The sequence below is a fragment of the Crocuta crocuta genome, unplaced genomic scaffold (genome assembly GCF_008692635.1).
Source record: "Crocuta crocuta isolate KB4526 unplaced genomic scaffold, BGI_CrCroc_1.0 scaffold28, whole genome shotgun sequence".
Lineage (NCBI taxonomy): Eukaryota > Metazoa > Chordata > Mammalia > Carnivora > Hyaenidae > Crocuta > Crocuta crocuta.
The window spans coordinates 9,300,472-9,312,784 of record NW_027533256.1 but is presented as its reverse complement, the minus strand read 5'-3'; the positions used below and the strand labels follow the sequence as shown (position 1 = coordinate 9,312,784).

Sequence of the window (12,313 nt, the reverse complement as noted above, 5' to 3'; positions counted from 1 at the left end):
TTTTTCACTCAGCATTGTGCCTTGAGACCTAGCATGTGCCTCTGTGTTTGTCAGCTGTGTTCCTTCCAACTACTGCCCCATGTTACAAAATGGGCAACGCATGCCTCTTTGATTTTTCGCTCCACAGTCATGGCCAGATTGCCCATGACTTCCTGTACTACACTCAGTTTTCTCCCAGATATTCCCATGTGAGCCCCTTCATGGGGCTGTGCTAAGTCAAGGGTATACACCTGCTTCATTCAACTAAATACCATGAACTAAGATGCTTCCAGAAAGCTGGCACCAGGCCACACTTTCCCCACAGGCTCCTCTACCATCTCACCAATTACCCGCGCTCTAATGTTTGCCAATCTGATTGAAGTAAAGTGATACCTCTTTGTCATTTTAATTTGCATTTCTCTAAGGAGTCTGAGCATCACAGATGCCTGTTAGCTCTTCGCAGCTCCTCTTCTGTGAACTGACTATTCATAACCTTTGCTTGTTTTTCCTTGACTGTCTTTTTCTTGTTGCTTTGAGAGAGTATATTCTATTTTTTTTAATGTTTTATTTATTTCTAGGAGAGAGAGAGAGACAGCATGAGCAGGGGAGGGTCAGAGAGAGAGGGAGTCACAGATCGAAACAGGCTCCAGGCTCTGAGCCCGCAGTCAGCACAGAGCCCGACGCGGGGCTCGAACCCACGAACCACGAGACCATGACCTAAGCGAAAGTGGGACGCTTAACCAACTAAGCCACCCAGGCGCCCCTGAGAGAGTATATTCTAGAAACTTGTCCCTTGTTGGTTTTACAAATCACAACTATCTCTTCTCAATCTGTTTTTCTTGTAACTTAGTTTATCATTTTTTTGTCACAAAAAAGTATCATGAATCTTTTCCATGTTGCTAAAGGTCCTCTACATCTTTGTTTTGTTTTATTTATTATTTATTTTTGAGAATGATAGAGAGGGTGCAAGATGGGGAGGGACAGAGAGAGAGAGAGAGAGAGAGAGACTCTCAAGCAGGCTCCACACCATCAGCACAGAGCCCAACATGGGGCTCAAACTCACGAAACTATGAGGTCATGACCTGAGGTGAAATCAAGAGTCAGATGCTTAAGCGACTGAGCCACCCAGGGGCCCCCCATCTTCACTTTGAATGACTTAGGGTGGCTGTAGAGCCATGCTGATCGTTCATATCATTAATCCCCTAAACTTGGGTATTTAAGTAGCTTCAAATTATTCACTACTATAAACAATACTATAATGATAGACCTTGTGTCTAAGCCTTTCCGTATAGCCATGATTAAATAATAGATTTAATACATTCTTAAAGCCCCTAGAATGGGAATAGCTGGATCTTGACACATATTTCCAAACCACTTCTCCTTAAACACTGCATAAATGTATAGGCCTCTGACCAAGAAGTGTTCACACTTCCTTACTTGTCATTTTTCAATTCCTGCTCATTTGGTAGGTTACAAAGCAACAGTATCATGCTCCCCGCAGCAGCACGTGCACACACACAAAAACGATGGCCTCTCTGTTGCATCTCACCGCATATTCTGCGGTACTCTTTCTGTCTGGCTGCTGCTCGGTCTCCTTCACGGGCCCCCGCAGTGGTTTTCTGGAGTCAGATGTCAAGTGTTCTCATTTCCTGCCTTCCCTATAGAAGACCTCAGCTACTCCCCTGAGAGCCATGTATGTATGGAAGTCACTGCACATATGTCAGGGGTTGGCACAGTGTAGATGTTCAATGAAATGTCACTGTATGAATGAATGAATGAACCTATATGTTGATGGCACCCAAATCTTTCTCTCTGTAGTTTAGACCCCTCTTCACAATAAGTATTTTCCCCCTCGTTCCAAGAGATCTCTACTTAGATTTCCTCCGGACGCAGACAGTCCCTGTGTCCAAATCACTATCTCCATCACCAACAGGGCCAGCACAGACATCTCAGTGCACAGGATGGCTGATAGAGCCATGTGTTGCCTCCACCCGGTTTTGTGGCCACACCTCTGGGCGCTACTAATAGATTCATCCGATAACATGCCGCAGTAGGCTTGACGCCACACCACATTTTCAGAATAGGCAGGTGAGAAGATAAAGTGAAAGTGTGGTCCTGGGGAGAGTGGCTGGATGTCCGGGGGAGATGTCAGAAACCACTCCAGATTTCCTCTGAAATTAAGAAGCCGTATTTACTGAAGTGAAACACTTGAATGACATTTCCTTGAATAGAGATGTTTTAAAAACAAGGATTTCTAACAAATGTGGATCCATGGAATCCCATGGAAAAGTTGTCTAATCCACATAGCAACGTGTGGCCATCCCCTCTCTTGGTTCAGTTTTATTTGCAAAAGGAAGGTAACAGGGAGTAATTGACCTCTCAGGGCTACGCAAAGAATGGCAAGAAGAAACCATTCTAATCCACTTCATTGTCAAAAGTGCTTTCTTGTAAGAAGGTGCTAACACTTTCTGATCCAGGACAAAACAGGCTAAGTTGGAGGGAGGTGCACTGGGGTGGGGCTGGCATTAGAGTGAGGCAAATAAGATACTCACTTCAGTCACAAGATGTAAGGGGAATGCCAAAAATCTCAATAGTCAAGGAAAATAACATTTTAATGTTATTTTGGCCTTAGTGACTTACAGTCTCCAAGCCTCAACGCATTTACACCTGTAAAATAGGAACAATATCTTCTTACAAGGCTATTGGAAGGGGCGCCTGGGTGCCTTAGTTGGTTGAGCGTCCAGCTTCAGCTCAGGTCATGATCTCACAGTTCATGAGTTCAAGCCCCACATCAGGCTCACTGCTATCAGCACAGAGCCTGCTTTGGATCCTCTGTCCCCCCTCTCTGCCCCTCCACCACTTATTCTCTCTCTCTCAAAAATGAATAAACATTTCTAAAAAAGAAAGAAATGAATTTGAAAAATAAAACAAGGTTGTGGAAAGAGTTCAGAAAGTGAACATATGAGGGGCGCCTGGGTGGCTTAGTCGGTTAAGCGTCCGACTTTCGCTTAGGTCATGATCTCGCGGTTCGTGGGTTCGAGCCCCGCGTCGGGCTCTGTGCTGACTGCCAGCTCAGAGCCTGGAGCCTGTTTCAGAGTCTGTGACTCCCTCTCTCTCTGACCCTCCGCTGCTCACGCTGTCTCTCTCTCTCTCCTAGAAATAAATAAAACATTTAAAAAAAAAAAGTGAACATATGTGAGAGCACCTCCAGCACAGGCTAGATGTGTGTAAAGTGCCTGTTCCTCTTCCCCTGTGCACCCACTTGCATTGTGTGTGCTGCTGCCTTGAGGTTCCTAAAACCTGCCTACACTTCCCAGAGGAGCCTAAGTCCAAATAGCCCTCCGTGGGTGTGCTCTGGGGCCTCAGTCACTTTTGAGGGTCCAGCCTGTGGTCCAGGCAAGCTGCCCCCACCCTAAACCTAGTTTCTCTTCTGTATCACCCCTTCCTTGCTTGTCTGCTGAGTGTATCCAATCTTAGGTTTTCTCACAAGGCACTAGTTCAAATGGACAGCAGGACACTAAGTGAATGAAATCAAGGCCTTAGGGGTTCATCCGGGAGAGCACAGAGACAAGGCTAGAGGTGGGGAGCTGGCCGTCTTGAAGATAAAGAGTGGGAACCAGAAGCTGGAGCGCTGGCCCCGAGAGCCGGCCCCAGGGCAAGTACAAGAGCATGTGCAGAGAAGCCCTCCTGTGATGGGCATTCCTGTGGACATTGGTGGGGGCAGGGGGGGGGTGCGTATGAACAAGTGGTGCTGGAGGCTTCCTGAGCCTTGACACCCAGTTCCAGTGCAAGGACCAGCAGCCACCCATAGTTTGGCCGCCCCAAGCCCTCTCCAGTTAACAAGTGTCCCCACCTCCTCCATCAGCCAAGGGCTGAAAGTACCCACAGGCAGAGAATAGCAGAGCCCAGGGCCCTACATCCTGCCTCAAATGACTTGGTTATTTCCAGAAGCTGAGAAATTCCCCCGAAGACTAATATAGGGACCCTGATTGACAGGAACTGGACAGGTTGCACCTGCCATGGCCCTCAACACTTCCGTTTTCTGATTCCAGTCCAAGCACTCCTGCTAGCACACACCTCTGCGGTTTTGGCAACAGCAACAGAATATGGGAACTTGCCGTGTCTTGCAGGAGGGTCCCTGGTTCTGTATCTCACTATGTGTACTGACTTCCACATTGCCAAAAATGGTCAGGGAGCAGTTCCCCTGGCCAGATCCTCAAAGCTTAGCTATAACTGAGCTGTCACTGTCTGCACAAAGGCATGAGCCAGGGACAGCATGGGTGACAAGAAGCCCAGCCCCCATAATCGGGAGCTGCTCCATTGTGGGAATGCATCTGTGGCTCGCTGTCCACTAAAACACAGGGAGGTGTTGCTTGAGTACACACGGCCATAAACTGAACGAGCATCTGCTGACAGTCATCAATGTTCTCTAATCTTAGAAAACTTGTAAGGTAGGTATGATTATTCCCATTACATAGATGGGGAAAGCGAGATGCAGACAAATCGACATTCAGAGAAAATAGCTAACTTATCTGAAATCGAACTGCTAATAAGCATAAGAATCAAGGACAAACCCAGACTTTTTGACTTCAATGCCCTTCATCCCCTTCCGCTGATCCAGGTTGGCTTGACACAGTTATCAACAATGGTAAGAATATATCTTGGGGGTACCTTAGGCAGTAGCTGGAAACTCTAGGAGTCCCCTGGCTGGACTTGCAAAGGTGTTGCTGATCCCTGGCCCAACGAGGTCTGGTGCCATGTCTGTTGTGTGGCCCCAGCTCACAGAACAGGTCCCTGTGATTTCACTGTCCCCACAGGTAAGAGCTGATCTCTGGGAACCACAAGGCCAATGGTTGATTAGCACGGGCACGAGGTGGCCACCAGCTGGCCAGCCACTCCTGGGCTGCCACCAGCAGCATGCCCAGCATTAAACACTCACCCTCCAGGTGAAGCCACCGGAACTGTGGGTCTCTACAGCTTTCTCTGCGTGGCGGGTCGTTTGATTATTAAACATGTGCAGAGCGGAACTGCCCCTGGTCCACACCCTAGACTTGAAAGCTCACACTCAAGGGTGCGGGGAGACCAGCAAGGAAACAGACAGCGTGGGGTAGGTGCTGGGTGGGGAGGAGCCTGGCTGCGGGGCACAGCAGAGGTTCATGGCCCTGTCTGAAGAGAGTTGTGATGGTCTGGGAAGACTTCTTAGAAAAGATGGTGCCCATGTCGGGCACTGGGAGAGGAGAGCAGGAGTTGGTGCTCTGGAAGCCAAGCACTCCAGGCAGTATGTGCGTTCAGGGAAGAGGGTAGAGATTCAAAGAGGCTGGAGCACAGGGAGCAAGGAAGGGGAAGGGCGTGTGTGGCAAAAAGAATGCCAGTAATTTCCCTGTCATGTTCCATGCTGTGAGAGTTGCTGTGGGGTTCTCAGCATTGAGTGATGTGGACCGTGTAATGTGACCCCTGCTAGATTCTGGGCCTACCCAGAGGGCTCAGTCCCTGCCCCCAGGTGCTCACAACCTGAGGAAGGGGGTGGGGGCAGGTAGAGGGATGCCACAGTACAATGCCTGCAATACACCCTTTAAAGCAGGAACCCAGAGCAAAGGGCACAGAGGAAAGGAGCTGGTTATTTGGGGTGAGAAGGGGTGAGGGTAGGAGATGGTAGGAGGGGCGTCACAGAAGCAGGGGCTTTAGAGAAGGAGGCTGAGGGGAGAAGAAATAAGCCCATGGGTGGGTTAGAGAGAACCGCTCCCTGAGGAAGGACACACAAAGGGATGAAGAGGTGAGGTCAAATTGCAGGCGGTTTTGTGTCACTGCAGGGGGGCGGGGGGGGGCGGTAATGGGGTGGAGATTATATCACAAGGAAAGGCTCTCCAGACACTAAGCTGCCTCCATCCCATTCTTCATCTTCCAAATTCTTGGGAGGAGTGAAACCACCAGGAACTTTGAAGCATCCTTTACACTTCTCATACCACTAGTTAAGGTTCGAGAGATGAAAACATTTCCAAGGTTGGTGAGCTCACACAACCTTCCTGTTTAGCTTGTTGAATTTCAAGTATAATTTGGTTAGAAAATAAACAGAAAAATCACTATTTAAACCTGTAAACATATGTGGAAGTATGCATTCCTGACTTGTGAGGAATTAAGCAACTCCTAAGTCTAATGGAATTAATTAGTATATTAAAGAATTACAAAAAAAGCAAGAGCACAAATTGCCGACATCACCCGTAAAGAAACTTACTAGTTTTCTTGGGCTCCCTTTCCTCTACCATGCTAGGCAGATCTGGATCCAGAAAATTCTGCTCTCAGGCTAATGAGAAAAAGAGACATTTTCAGATGCAACTTTCTCCTGTGATGCTTTTTCACCAAAATGCAAAGGAAATTCATTACTGGCAGCCAGGAAGCAGGGGTGTGAGACCCTTCTGTGACTGGCTACCCCACCTATAACATAAAGCACCTGGACTAATGCTCCTTAAGGGTCTGCCCACCAATGAAGGTTTACTTTCCAAATTAGCTTCATGTTCAGAGCCTTCACATTTCTCTTCTGAGACCTGGATGTGTGTTTAACTAGAATGAGTCTCCTACAAGCTAGTCAATTTCTGGATGTGTCAGGATTAATTTCTTGTCTAGACTTGATTCTTCTACATGCACAGGAAATGGGAAAATGGCACTGGGAAGGTGAGCCCACTGCTGCCTCATCTCTCTCTCAGCCTTGCCACAGCAGGCCTCTCTGTCCCCCCGATGTCTCCCACTCACCCCAGAGTGTCCTACTGGGGAGCACAGCCCCATAAGGTCACTCCCTTGGTTAACTGTCTTTAGTGGTTCCTCATTTTCTCAAGGAACACTCTCAGGCTCTTGGCCATCAATGATATGGTCCAACATCCTTCCTTGCCTGATCTCCCACTGCACTCCCAATGAGGTCTGGCCAAATGAACTGGTCACTCATCATCTGATCCTTTGCCTTTACTCTGGAGTCTCTCTCTGGGATGCCCCTCCCTTGGCTCCACATAACGCAATCTCGCCACCTTCCAAACACAGCTCCTGGCTGCCTCCTTGGCCAGGCATCTCTGATGCCCCAACCAAGAAATAACCCTCTTCTCTCCAACTTCCAAACTCCTGCTATCACCCAGCCATCCTGTAATTAGAAAGTAGTCACTGCCAGCATGTGACAGCACTTCTCAGTCGTCATTGCTACCTGCATCCTACAAGACTTCATTTAGTAATTACATATTCAGGGTTATGATCATTTCCAGGTGCAGGCGGAAGGAGGACCCCAGGAGTAAAAGTCACTTGTGCACAGTCACGGTGTGTGGACTCCAGCAGAATTAAAGTGAGCACTTTGTAATTCCCAAATTTATCAATACCTGCTGCCTGAAATAACCGCGGCAAACATCACTTTCTTCCTTGTGTGATCATTACTCTTGAATATGCTTTCCCTTTCTCATTCCTCCATTTCTTCAATTCTAAGTTTCTATCAGTTATAAAATGCCACAATTATGTAATTACTTTGAGAGGGAGGCGGCCGTCACATTAAATACGCAGGTCAGAACTGAGATTATTCAGACACTTCAAATGTTGTAAGGGAAGAAATATTTCATGGAACCAAGGTGATATTTTAGACAGGCGATTCTGAGAGAGATTCCTTCCCCCATGCGGAAGCCGTGGACTCATTCTGGACCCATCCACTGATTTACAGAATTAAATGTTTCCTAGAGACAGGTATGTGAAAGGAAAAGCTAAAGATTACAAGACTCTGTATTCTGATTGCAGAGTATTGCCCCTGCTTTGTTTGTTTGTTTCCCTTTTCAATATCTGGACCTCCACCCATCCAATCTCCTGGCTCTCTTCTCCCTTCGCCTTGTTCAACCGTGGTGGCACCCCTTCCTCACCCACATCGGGGCAGCTGCTGCGCATGCGCTGGGTGCACTGCAAAAAATGCAAGCTTCAGGCACCTGTGGAGGAGGCAGATGATCCGCCGCAACGCCACCCCAGTGAAGGGCATACATTCTTTGGGCAGAAACACAGAAAAAGAGCCCTGCCCTTAGTACAGGCATGTCCCAGCCTGCTGCTTTCTGCACATGGGGCCCATCGCTCCTTGATCTGGTCCACACCCAAAGAGCCAGAGGAGGAAGCCCGTGGGCTCGCTGTAGCATGCTCCGACCTTACTAAGTCCTGGTAGGCTCTGACCAACCTCATAACACAGTTTCTTCATGTATACATGCCTTTATTCATCTTCGCCTGCCTATTTCTTCATATTTTGTGCCTATCTTTTAAACTGTTATCCGAATGCTACTTGGGCAGCTTTCTTCTTAACATTAAGTTAAAAACACAAAAATCAACAAGTATGTCCCTTTTTTTGCATACTATATTTCACACGGAAGCATATTTTACTTATAACCAATGTATAGGCATTTTCATTGTATCAATTGTCCATCGTCATATCATAAACATAGTCTATGTTGCCTTTACTCATTATCTGTTCAATGACCAAGAATTGTGCTCTTGGTCGATTGCTTGCAACTGACTCTCTCATTCCCTAATAATTGGTTGCCCTAGGCCCATTGCTATCGGCAGTGCTGAGACAAAAAGGATCCCCATGCAATCTTACTGTTTGCTGTGAATCACCTTTGCAAAGACGCAAAGATGAAGTCTCAAAAGAAGGATTAACCATTTGCCAAAGGGGAAGAGCAGTTTTCACACTTCTGCACAAAGTTCACTAATTCTTACCAGAAGTGTTTCCTCAGTTCACAGTGAGGACAGGGCCTAATTCAAAGCTCAAGGGCTTTAAGTTCAAATCCCAGCTGAGTCTCTTACTGTCTGAGAGGGAAGGACCTCTGAGCTTCCATTTCCTTATCTGTAAATTGCGAGTAATGAAAGTGATCTCACTTGGGGGATTAAATAAGTTACTAATTCCAGTGCTCTGTCCAGTGTCTAGTTTACTGTACTTACAGTTATCTATTCTTCTATTAGTAAATCTATTCTTCTTACCCTCTATCCTTCCTTTCTCCTTGGAATTATCTGGACCAAGTGACTTTTCACTTCTCTAACTTCCACCCTTCTTGAACTGTTTCCCACAAAAACCTCTGGCCATGGAACATGAAGTACCTCTTAAGGGTACTGCCCTGAAGAAATACAAAGCCAGACACAAGTTCAAGCCACATGTGTAATTTAAAATAATCTTGGTAGCCACATTTAAAAAGTAAAAGTAAGGAGCACTTGGGTGACTCAGTCGGTTAAGTTAATCCCACTTCAAAAAGTATCTAGGACTCACCACTCTGACCTCCTCTCATTATCTCTACTATCACCTTGGGGCCAGCCACCAATACCTCTAGCCTGAATTGGTACAAAACCTTTTATCAGATAGTCTTGCTGCCCATAAAACAGTTAAAATGATTCTTCTTTAAAATGCAAGCATACATCAGCAAGTCAAAAAGGTGTCTTTTTAGTGACAATTAAAATGATATAAAAATATACACCACTTAGGAACAACTCTAGACAAAATATGCACTATCTTATAAAGAAAGCTATAAAATGTTATTCAAATATTTTAAAGAACATCTAAGTAAATGAGGTTACAAATCATGTTCATGAATTGGAAGAGTCATTTTCATAAAGATATCATATCTCTCCGAATGGCATTTTCAATCAATCCTGGACATAGCTTTTTTGTTGAATCTGATAAACTGTTTCTAAAATCATGTGAAGGAAGAATGTACCAAAAATGTCAAGACAGAATGGAAGAAGAAAAGTAACAGGATTCTTTTCAGATGTCAAAATTTGTTCTAAGCCTAGAGTTAATCATACCATATACTATTGACAAAGGGATCAACAAATGAACAGAACAGAGAACCCAGAAACAGACCTACATATACATGACATCTTGATTTGTGATGGAGCAGATGTAGATCACTGGCTAAAGAATAGCCTTTTTAATTAGTAGACCTAAGACTCTTGATTATCCATATAGGGAAAAACAAAACAAAATTTAAAAAATCATTTTTAGATGAGACAGAACACTTAAATATGAAAGGCGAACTTATTTAAAAAAATAATGTAAGAGTAACTTTATGACTTCACAGTGGAGGCGGATTTCTTAGAGAGCATATGTGTATATCATAAAAGAACATATGAATAAATGAAGCTTATTTGAAATTAAGAAATTTGGTCATTAATAGAAATTGCAAAGAATATATGGAGACAATCACAAACAATAGACAAATGTTTACAATATACAGTTACAATTTACAACAGAGGCTTAATATCTGGACATGTATTAAATTATGGAAAATCAACAGAGTAAAGACAGATGGCCCCAGGGAGACATGGGCAAATGATTTGAACATAAAAAAGAACCCAGAATGGCCAGTAGGCATATAAAGAGATGCTCAACCTTCACAATTCAGGAAATGCAAATTAAAAACATAGATATGTTTTCATTTTCACTAGATTGGCAAAAATTAAAACTCCAGCCATATCAAATGTTGGTGAAAATGTGGAGCAACAGAAACTTCAATGTGTTGCTCATGGGTGGGTAAAATGATGCAATTGGTTTAGAAAGCATTTTGGTATCATCCAGTAAAGGTGAAGATATGTAAACTCCGTGACCCACCAATTCTACTTTTAGGGGATATACCTTAGGGAATCCTCGCACATATTCTGGAATATATGCACAAGGAGAGCCCTGGCAGTACTTACAAATGCTGAGCACCTAGCAGCCTATAATAGAAAAACAAAACCAAAAGCCTAAAAAAAAAAATTCCAAGTACCCATTATCAGCACTAACTCGGGGAAGTACACTGAGATATATTTATACATAACAGAATACTATACAGCAAGCAGTAAACATGAATGAATTAGAGGCACGTGCAACAATATGAAGGACTTCCAGAAACAACATTGGGAGCAAACAAAGCAAGTCTTAAAAAAAATATTTAATTCCTATTTACAAAGTTCAAAAACATGCAAAACTCACATGTATTTAGCAACTTAAATATATGAGGTAAAAATATAGAGAAAGGCAAAAGAACAATAAGCCCTGAATTCTGAGAAACCGTGTTTTCTGACCAGAGAGAGAAAGGACAAGCCTGTGAAGGACCTCAGAGATGCTAATGATCTTTCTTTTAATTTTTTAAGTTTATTTATTTACTTTGAGACAGAGAGAGAGAGCATAGGGAAAGGCAGAGAAAGGGAGAGAGCAAATCTCAAGCAGGCCTATATGGGGCCTGAACCTACAAACCATGAGATCAAGACCTGAGCCGAAATCAAGAGTCAGATGCTTAACTGACTGAGCCACCCAGTCACCAGTCTCTAAAGAACACACTTAGGTGATACTTTTTATACCCTATACACTGTTTCTAAATTTTCTGTAAACTCAACATTGAGAAGCTCCCTAAGTCTGAGGGAGTACAGCCCAGGAGCTCACACTGAACAGGAAGGCCCTCCTCCCCTCTCTGGCTGGGTCACCTGGCCTGCCCCTCACTGCTCTCTGCCCCACTGGCCTCCACCAGGCCCCCTCCACTGCACCTTGACATACATTCTCCATTCCCCTGCCAAGAATATTTCTCAAAAACCACAGGGCTCAGACTTTCCCTTCCTTCAGGCCTCCACCCAGAAGGCATGCACATTCCGGGCCTCCTGACCCCCTACTCCCAGCCCTTGGCATTCCATCCCACTTCAGCCCATCGCGCCAAGCACAACCGACCCCGTCCACTGGCCCTGAGGCCTTTAACAGTGCCTGGCAGGAAGTGGCTCTCAATAAGTATTTCTCGAAATTTCTTGAATAATTAAATGAATGATTATGCAGAAAGTCATGTCAGCATCAAAGTTTCCTTAGGAGGAGTAATACTTGAAATCCTTAGTTGCTGGCTTAGCTCCTCCTGGCTTCACAGAAGCTGGGACAAAGGATTGGGTCAGTGTTCTATAACGTATGATTTCAGGAGAAGAGAAAAGCAAATTCTTTGCAAGCCAGAGTGTCCTGCTGAATCAGCAAATGTTGGTGTTTCTATGGTTTCATGTGGTAATTCACATGAGGAAAGGGAGGCACCAAGAGGCACCTACTTACCAGACCCCCGGGGAGTGACCACAGGACCAGGTCACAAAGCTGCTAGCTCTCTGGGTGACCAGGATGAAATTGCCCACGCTGCTCAACACCCTTCGGAGGCCCACACAGGGGGTCGGGTCAAGGAGTCTCACGGGCAGTCCCCCCTCTCCATCCCTGGGAATTAGCACAGACAGGCACACATCCAGCCTCTCCCTGGTGTGGCGGGTCACCTTCCTTAGCAGAAACGTGGGAGAAGATTTGACCTGAGGTAGGAAAACAAGGAACAGAGCTGGAGCCCAGCCC

At 45.4% G+C, this 12,313-nt stretch overlaps 1 protein-coding gene across 7 annotated transcripts in view; it reads right to left on the bottom strand.

The window, feature by feature from the left end:
• WDFY4 (WDFY family member 4) overlaps window positions 1-12,313 on the bottom strand; it is a 290,261-nt gene that overhangs the window by 277,364 nt on the left and 584 nt on the right. For 6 of the 7 annotated variants that reach the window (XM_077746401.1, XM_077746405.1, XM_077746404.1 and 3 more), the window contains exon 2: window positions 12,032-12,273. The exons of the other annotated variant lie outside the window; for it this stretch is intronic. The gene's annotated coding sequence lies outside the window, so the exon portion shown is untranslated. The remainder of the gene's footprint in view (window positions 1-12,031; window positions 12,274-12,313) is intronic. 7 annotated transcript variants of the gene reach the window in all.